General features: G+C 37.6%; 1 pseudogene; it reads left to right on the top strand.

Annotated features, from left to right (window-relative positions):
- The first annotated feature begins 7,558 nt into the window (after positions 1-7,558).
- Positions 7,559-8,275, top strand: LOC116263609 (40S ribosomal protein S15-like; annotated as a pseudogene).
- Positions 8,276-8,548: the final 273 nt, after the last annotated feature.

Genomic DNA, 8,548 nt, shown 5'->3' with positions numbered 1-8,548 from the left:
CCCTTCCCATGCACCAACTTAAAACTCTCGAACCAGATCCACTGGAAAGGCATGGAGATGCAGAAAGCAATGAATGATTAACTGATGGCATGACACTCTTTTCTCAAATTCATGACCTTTGATCACAGGGTCTCTGAAAGATCATATATGATTAAGCAGAAGAGAAGGAGGAGGAGAAAGGGAAGATAAAGGAAGAGGGAAGGAGCTAGCAAAAGGTGGTGGCAGCAGTGGCAAACACACCAACAAATGTAAGCAGGAGCATGTGGGAAGATGGGGATGGATCAAGTGGAGGTAAGAGATTCGAGTTCCCAAGGCTGAAGCAATACTGCTCGATATATATATATATATATATATATATATATATATATATATATATATATATATATATATATATATATATAGTTAAAGCTGAAATTCTACGGCGTGTTAAAGAAACGTTTAATCAAAGCTTAACAGAAAATATATGCTAAGTTTGTACCTGCTTAAGCATGTTTATAGACAAGGCATTGAGCGACATCGTGTTTGGGTAACACAAAAATTAGATTTGAAGAATACTAGTTTTGACAAAACCTAGTGCTGTATCCTTAAGTTATTAACTTAAGTCGGAATCAGTTAAAAAAACCATGGTTTTCATAAAACCAAGTTTCATAAAACTGGGTTAGATGGATTGGATTCCAATGAAGCGATACTTGGGCCTATTGACATCAAGGATTCGACCCGTTTGATTTCGGTTTCTGACAATGTTATCATCCAACTTTTGTGGGCGTCGGGCCCATGTAAGCACTCTTCTTTGAGGGCTTGCCCCGTCAGGTTGGGGCTGTGGTTGGCTTTAGAGACACTCCACTCTGAGGTAAATTACTAGTTTGCCGTGGGATTGCCTTTCGGTTTCTGAAACTTTATACCCCAGTGGTTATAAGGCAGTTCACTTAAACCTCATTATCGTTGTCACAATCCAATGAACTAGTCCTTTAAACTGTAAAAAGTTTCAAAACGTACTTTGTAAATTTCAGAATTGGACCATAAAACTGGGTTTTAGCAACTGTAATTTTTTTCAACAGTACTTTTTCTTACTAAATAATGTTTATATGGGTCTGGCAGATTTTTTTCTTTTTTCTTTTTCCCTTTCCAGTTTCAGGAGTTTCAAGAGAGTCGCAGGAGTATCCTACCCATCAAATGAAGGCTGAAGTTCGCTTTCTCTCATTTCCCTCATGTTCTTCAGGTAAATACCCAATAAATGTCAACCAGTATTTTAGTGTCCTTTCATTAGCGGAGAACTAAACGAGCTGCCTACCATTGACTTGAGGTGGTCATGGCCCCCTAATGAAAGGGTACTTCGGGTTCTTGTTTGACAGTTTTGCAGTTTTTATGAAAGAGTACTTCAGATTCTTATTTGACATTTTTGCAGTCTTATAAAATGTGTTGCCCTTACAGCAACACAGCAACTAAATTTATCAATTTTCCATTGATTCAATTTTGTATGTGGTTACCGTAAAACGGAACAACGTAAACGTTGGCGACTACGGACTCAAGTTCTATGTTCTCTTCTAAAATTAATACACTTAATTTTAATGCCCACACACACACACACACACACACATATGTGTATATGAGGATTCAAAATTCTTTGATGCCAAATATTGCCATATGGTTAGAGGCTAAAATTTTGTAATTTTAAATTAGCAAACGGATGGATGGAGATGACTGGCAATGGTTGCTGTGTTGTGCTAAACCCCAGCCATTGTCTTGACAAGCTCTGAACACGACACTGCCATTTATCCTCTTAGCCATTGAGCTTAAATGAACCTCCCCAAAAAAGCTGAACAGTAGATGTGTTTGATATGGTCATCAATGACCATATCAAACACATCTACTGTTCAGCTTTTTTGGGGAGGTTCATTTAAGCTCAATGGCTAAGAGGATAAATGGCAGTGTCGTACTCAGAGCTTGTCAAGACAATGGCTGCGATTTAGCACAACCAAACGGATGGATGCTGCTCTATGTAGTCAGCTCAAGGAAATATCTTCTCTTCTCTATAAAAAGGGGGAAAAAGTGACCGGCAGCCAATTGAAATAAATAAACATATAAGCAGATGTATTCTTCCCAAAGTCATAAAAAAGGAAAAAGAGGGCACATGCAGGCTTCACTAGAACATTTCTCTCTTTCTCTCAAATGTTAAGGAAAAACAAAAGTCAAGTTAACTCACCCGTTGTCCCCATTAACAATATATAACAATACAACAATATATAACAATACAACAATATATAACGCTGTATAACACAATAACACCATAACACTATATTACACCATGAGAATTATTTTAACCATTCAATATAGAGAGAGAGACAACGATGCGTGCCTATCGAGAAAAACTAATGAAAGAAACATTGAGAATGATTTAACAAGGTGTTATCATTTGATGCAGGGGATCCACTTTCTTCACAGTCATATCTTCTATTTGGGTACACAAACACTTGGACCAACAAAAGGAAATCCTTCTGTAATTCCTGTGAACAGTTCTAGTGGTTAACCACCGTTGACGATGCATCAAAACAGCAATCCAATCAAGAATCATCATCTAAGATGCAAATAGCAATCTTTTGAGAAATGCGAGCGTACTACCAACGAGCTTTTAGCACCTTAATTCAAAATCAAAATTTGCATCTTTCCGTTTTTCCTTTTCTTATCTTTTTAATGGGATTGTACGTCTGCAAGTCGTAAAACTGCTATTGAAATATGCCTCCAATTTCCCACCGTTCCCATTTTGGGCAGCAGAAATGGCTGGTCCCTTTCTTTAGCTTGACAAGAAAGGCATATCTTTCATCAAAGATGGAATGGAGGGTCTTGATTGTTCTGGAAGAAAAAGAAAGGAGAGGGAAAGAGAAAGAGAGAGAAATGGAGCTCTTTCAAAAAGCATGGCCAGTAAATGCAGAATTGCTACTCTCCCCAGGCTATAGAGATGACAAACATGTACTACATTGCTTCCCCCCACATTCGGAGCCCCACTTGGATTTCCATTTATGTAGATGTTATGTGCAAAATGATCTGGCCCTCACCATGTTCCTCAAGTTGATCAAAGGACATGATCCATAGAGATTATGGGAGGGAAACACACCCATTTTGTGATAGGGAACTTAAGGGCCCATCGGCCGGCACGTTGCGAAGAGCTCGCACCAAGTATTTTGGGCAATATTGCTTCTGCCTTGAAAACTTGAATCTCCTACCTCCATGTGATCCATCCCGATCTTCCCACATGCTCCTGCTTACATTTTGTTGGTGTGCTTGCCTGAGAGTTCCATGAGCCAATAAATAGCTCACCTCCTCTCAGTCATGAGATTCTTCCTCGCCACATAAGGAAAATCAATGAAGTCATAAAAATGAGAGATTTTATTTTCTCAGGGCTGCTTGGTGCTGGATTAGAAGGGAAGGAATACTAAAGTCTCTCCACCATTCTGGTTTCTTGTTTATTTTGAGATTTTTGGTGCTGAACTTTTCCTTTTAAGCCTTATTTTGCTTTCATATTTTCCTTTCAGGGGTTGTAGAATTGGCTTTCAATACAAATTTGTTTAGCGTTCGCTTTTGGATACTGTGTGGTTCTTCTGGAAACTTATGCGAACCCACCAGCCTCTATAATTGGAAATTCAAGATGCCATGAATCAAACTTGGTGAAATTCTAAAAAATCCTAATAAGAGAAGATTTTAACTATAAATGAGGTTGCGCCAGCAATGTCAGTGCACACCAATCTCTAGGGCAGGGAAAATGTTATAGTTGGAAACTTAAGATGTCATTAATCTCCTTGGTCGAATAAAAAGGATCCTGTGGATTAGGGCTGGGCGTCGGGCCGGGAAAATCCCGGCCCGGGCCGGGCCCAGGCCCGACAGCCAGGCCCGGGTCGGCCCGGTAATTAAAAAATATATATATATTTTTTAATTTTTTTTGGTTTAATAATATATTTTTATTCTTAATAAATATTTTTTATATTTAAAAATATTATTTTATAATTTAAAATTATTATTTTTAATTAAAATGGGCCGGGCCGGCCCGATACCCACCCTTACTGTAGATGAAAAAACGTTTACATGAAGCCTCATTTTTTAATAATTGTCTCGTAAAAATGTCTTCAGCGTACATTCCATACATTTAGTTGGTTGGTTGTTTAGCAAAAGGCTGACGCTTTTATTTTTTCCACCTACTGAAAAAAGCTGAGTTATGTAAAACCAATGTTTTGCACAATGACACACATCACACACATGATTATTATTCAAATCAAGAGTTAAACCTAAATTTTTGTTCACTAATTTCAAATGAGAATATGAGAGATGACCTAATCTCTTATCTCAAAGTTCATGCAAAGAAAGAGTATAATAGGTGTGAGCACATGTTGGTCCTTGTTGAAAAAAAAAAGTTATAGAACACTATAAACTTTTAGTAAGTACACTAACAATGAGCAAATTAACCTTGAACGATGGTATATATAACACGTCATCTATTTCAAATGAAAACAGAGATATTTTACCCATTCAATGTACTAAGAGAGTTCTCCCATTTGTAATGTTACAGAAACATTGCACATTTTTAATTTTTGAAGTGCATGTGCATCAGAGCATATATGCTGACTTGCTCCCGAATCAATAATCCAAGTAAGAGAATGTAAATTAATTGAATAGTTGTTACCTGCTATATTACCTGCAATATTGATGTTGTCCGGCTGGTCCACCACCAAGGATAGAAGTCTATGATATTGTTCAAGGGTGAAGGCTTGTGCAATGCTTTTAGTATCATGCCCTCCACTGCCTTGACCATAGGTGTCATTAGTAAACATGGATTTCAGATCTGGGTTGATTTGTTTTTTATTCACGTTGGCTGCAATATACTATTTAAAGTCGGAACCATAGAATTGGTGGCCTAGGTACCTAATTAGTTTGAAACATTCCTCTTTAATGTGTCCAACACCTTGACAATAACTACAAACTGATATGTTTTGGCGTCCTCCTTTGTTTTGTTGAAATCAAGCACTATTCTCTAGGTTGAACTTCTTTTCTTTATTTTTTTTTTATGACAGCTAAGGTTGTGGTTCCTTCATTGACTGAACTTGATAGATGTGCTTCCCGTTGTTTTTCTTCTTGTAATATCATAGCATAGACCTTATTTACATTTGGGAGAGGGTCAATAAGTAAGATCTGCCTTCTAATTGAGTTGTAAGAGTCAGTAAGACCCATAAGGAATTGCATAAAAGATTCTCTTTGGATTTGACCAGAGTATGCCTTCATAGCACCACATGAGCAAACTGGAACGAGAGAGAATGAACTAAACGCATCTCAAAGAGCTTTTAGCTTGGTATAACATGATGCAATGGACATAGTATCTTGCTGTAGGCAGCATATGGCAGTATGGATTTGATATATCCGAAGAACAATACTTTGTGAGAAGCGTTCTTTCGAATCTTGCCAAACTTCTCTAGCATTAGTTGATCTCCTTAGTACAAGATTCAAGATTTTCCCATATAGTATTCAAGATTCAAGCGTTCTTTCAAATACTATATGTTCTTCTGTAGAAGAACATATAATATCTGATTTTTGCTAAAATATCCTTAGTGACTGAATTTAAGATTCAAGACAGTATAAGATTGTTGCATCTAATCCACATATGGTGGTAGGGGTCACCTCATTTGGTTCTATAACGGAACCATCTATAAAACCGATTTTATTTTTTGCTGAGAGAGCCATCAACATGGCTCTACTCCACATCCCATAATTTTTTTCCATTAAAATTTTGAGACACCAAAGCATTTACAGGATTATCAAAGTGATGAATATAAAAAGGGTCAAACAACACCTTGGATGTATTGGCACCCTTGATGTCGAGATCAGCATCATCACCTAACATTCATTGTTGATCTCCTTAGGTCCATGCTCTCCCATTGAATTCATAGCTCTGATACCATGTGGAATTTCTTCTTCATGGAAAATGCATAAAAGCAAAGAGAGGCTAACCAGAAATAACAAATAAAACTTACTTAATTCCTTATGCATTGTGATATATATTCAAAGAGGCAGCTCATTGTTTTACAATGTCTACTTACAACTGACAAGAAAGAAATCATTTTTACTAAAAATAAATATTTTTTAAGAAGATAACACTTAACTAGGAATGAGAAATATGGCTGGAATTTGAACGTTGCAATAATTGGATGCTTGAAGTATATGCGACCTAATACAACGTCAAGTATGACAACTAATTTTAACAGTTACCCAACCATTTTATCGTCTCCTCCTCCCATTTCATATTAGTAGTTGTTATAGCTCACGTCATTTCTTCATTGCCATATTAAGAGTTTTTGTTAATAACTGCCTTGCAAAAAATGTCTAAGCCTAAGTTTCATATCTTCAGTGTGTTTCAGTTTGTTGGTTGTTTGGCCCTTTTATAGTTTTTTGTTTACCTGGAAACTAAAAACTCAATTTTGTAAACCCAATAGTATATATAAATGTCTCATAGATGAAGGGTATATATATATATATATATATATATATATATATATATATATATATATATAGAGAGAGAGAGAGAGAGAGAGAGGGAGAGGGAGAGAGAGAGAGAGAGAGAGAGAGAGAGAGAGGGAGAGGGAGAGGGAGAGAGATGATCTAAAAGTTGCCTATCATCTTGACCTGACCTAACAATGAACAACCTTATAAGAAAACAAATAATGCGTGTGACATTTGTTTACCTTTGACCTTAGATCCAATGAGATGAGATTAGGATATCAGACGTGAGGATTTGAAGCACTTCCCACATAACGAAAATCTAAAATCCTCATTTTTAGATAGTGGTGAGACCCATCATTTGTTTAATTCATGAACTCAATACAGAGGGGGATTTCATATCGGCGTTAGATCTACTAAACACACTGGTATTAATGTCTGACAATTCATGTTTATTTTTGTCACCAATTCATGTTTTTCCTTAAATCATCAAATAATTGATGAACCTGATGAGATAATTAAGAGATTTGAATAAATAGAGTCATCAGTGACTCATTATATATATATATATATATATATATTATATATATATATTTATATATTTATATATATTTATATATATAAAATCAAATCGACAGCTGATATCACATCTATTAAAAGGATGCAAGGCCACGGCTCCAATGAAAATGAAGGCAATTATTATGGAGAAGAAGGACTAATCCTTTGGTCTCTTGTTTTCTGGGTTGCCATTTGCAGGAGAAGAGCTTCAATCCTCGCCAGTTGACGAAGAACTCTTGAAACGGACCCGTGCCAATGTGATATCAACATGATCCATTCATTAGAAAAAAAAAACTAGTTAAATATTCAAGAAAAAGAAAAATGCCTCAAGGTTTCAAGGTGCTTGCCCTTTCGTACTTATGTCTGCAGCATTTTGTCATTGCAGAAAACAACAATAACTAGCAGATTTAACACGCAGAAGAAAGGAAATTAAATGGCGTAAGGAAGTGATGACGACTTTCATGAGGTGGACCGGGTTGGAGGAGAAGGGGTTTCAGAGTAGAACAGGCGAGGAAACATGAGAATGGCGGACGAAGCTGTTAATGGCGGCAACCAGGTGCTGAACGTGGCAGATGGAGATGCGCATGGTGCATGAACCGGTTCACCGAGCCACCGATTCACCGATTTAGGTTAATTTTTTTTTGTTTATTACGTTTTCATTTTTAACATTTTCTTTTCTACTTCTCCCTCCCTCTGTCTCTCTCTCATTTCTACCCCCCATGGCCGCATGACTCACCGCCGCTCTTTCTCCTCTCTACCACCCACACCGACTCACCACCGCACACGCCATGACCACCACCATCCATCCGGCAGAGTCCGGCCACTATACTGGTTAGTCTCTATTCTCGTCATTCCCCGAAACCCTAGCATTCTTTTGAAGATCTGCCATACACGTTTAGGGCTTTTTTCGCAGGTGGATGTCGAGACGGAGATCGCCGGCAGACAGATGAAGGGGAGGATGTTCAAGAAGTTCAGTTTCAGGGGAGTTGATCTCGATGCGCTCCTTCACATGCCCACTGAGGAGCTCATCAAACTCTTCCATGCTCGGGCTCGATGACGGTGTGTATCTCTCGCACATTGTTTTCCATCCTCCTCTCTCTCTCTCTCTCTTTTATATGGTTTTGCATCTTTTTGACGAATGTGTAGGTTCCAGAGAGGTTTGAAGAGGAAGCCGATGGCATTGATCAAGAAAATGCACAAACCAGTAATCAATATGTTCCTTAAATTTCATTTTGTTTGAGAAACATCTTCCGGGTTGAGTTTGAATTGGTGCTTGGGCACATAGTTGTTTTTCATGGTGGATTTTGTTTTCTTGCATTATGCCTTTTTAGTTGTACCATAGAATTTGCTTTGGTGTCGTAAATGAGTTAAACAAGTTGATATAAACAAGTTTAAAAAAACAAGACATAAACGAGTTAATCGAGTTAAGGGAGTCGAGTTTGAGCTCAACTCTGTATAATCGAGTCGAGCTCGAGCTTGTGTCAGGGAGCTTGACTCAAGTTCGAGTCGAGTT

This window comes from Nymphaea colorata, chromosome 11 (assembly GCF_008831285.2).
Source record: "Nymphaea colorata isolate Beijing-Zhang1983 chromosome 11, ASM883128v2, whole genome shotgun sequence".
NCBI lineage: Eukaryota > Viridiplantae > Streptophyta > Magnoliopsida > Nymphaeales > Nymphaeaceae > Nymphaea > Nymphaea colorata.
This window is presented reverse-complemented; position numbering and strand designations above follow the sequence as displayed.